At 63.2% G+C, this 1,058-nt stretch overlaps 1 protein-coding gene across 1 annotated transcript in view; it reads left to right on the top strand.

Moving 5' to 3' along the window:
- Positions 1-100: 100 nt before the first annotated feature.
- Positions 101-1,058, top strand: part of LOC103917517 (phosphatidylinositol 4,5-bisphosphate 5-phosphatase A-like) — a 7,512-nt gene continuing 6,554 nt past the window's right edge. Inside the window, 1 exon segment of the mRNA XM_009324664.1 lies at positions 101-147. The gene's annotated coding sequence lies outside the window, so the exon portion shown is untranslated.

The following is a 1,058-nucleotide window of genomic DNA, read 5'->3' as shown; positions in this document are numbered from 1 at the left end:
GGGCCTGCCCAAGCCTGCGGCCCTCTCCAAACCGGAGCCGGACGAGCTCTCCCTCTTCGGGAGGTCCCTCGGCCTGCCAAGCTCCAGCGACTCCTGTGACGTGCTCCTCGGCTGCTCGGGAAGGGTCCCGGAGGACGCCTCGTTCCGGTGAGCATGTGTTGCTGCTGGGGGAGAGCAGGGGGGGAGCAATGCCGGGCCGAAGCTGCCCTTGCTGTGAAGCAGCGAGCGAAGCCTCTCGTGGGCTGGAGTTGCCCCTTTCTTCCTGTTACGGATGGTGTTCAGCTGGAGGAGATTTGGGGTGAGGGGCTATGGGCAAGCAGGGCTCATGGGACGGGAGGGAAGGATGCCCAGTGCCCGCTGCCTGCGCAGGCAGCATTCAGGGGAGTGGGTGCTGCGTGGGGTGGCCTGTCAGAGGCACGGGCTGTGGAGCGGGTGCCATCTGCCCCCGCTGTCCCTGAGCTCTGGAAATGATGTGGCACTACCCTCCCTCGCTGTTGAAACGTGCCCCCTGTGACTGAGACTCATCCTAGTGCTGCCGAAAGAGCCCGCGGGCTGCTGGTGCATGCTGCGTAATGGCATTAATGTGTTGTGACTGATGGTGGCTTTGCACTGGTGAAGGACACCGCTGCGGGGCTTGCAGCGCTGCTGTCACATGCGATGCCCTGGCCTTTGGGGCTGGCTGTGCTCTGGGGCAGACTCTGGGGCTGAGATCCGGGTCCTTTTCCCCAGGAGCCCGAGGGATGCATGATTCCTGGGGAAGGGAGGGGAAGCAGTTTTCCAGGGACACCCTGTCTCGCAGGCTGCCTGCTGTGCCAGCCTGCCTGTGTCAGTCGGCAGTGACGAAAACGAGGGCTCTTTGTGCTGGCTTCTAGAATTTCACCAGGGCTTGGGTTACAGCGGGGCTTGCCATGCGCCGAAGTGCAGACCCTGGGGCTGTTTAGAGGCGAGGACCTGTCTCCTTCAACCGGGAGTTAAGGACCTGTGCCCTGGCTAAGCTCCAGCTATGGCCACTTCTGTTGGAGGCAGAGAGCTTCCTTGGTGGAGCTGGGGGCTGAACG

Source organism: Pygoscelis adeliae, unplaced genomic scaffold (assembly GCF_000699105.1).
Source record: "Pygoscelis adeliae isolate BGI_AS28 unplaced genomic scaffold, ASM69910v1 Scaffold550, whole genome shotgun sequence".
NCBI classification, from domain to species: Eukaryota; Metazoa; Chordata; class Aves; order Sphenisciformes; family Spheniscidae; genus Pygoscelis; species Pygoscelis adeliae.
Note: the sequence above shows the minus strand (reverse complement) of the source record. Positions and strands in the feature narration are given on the sequence as shown.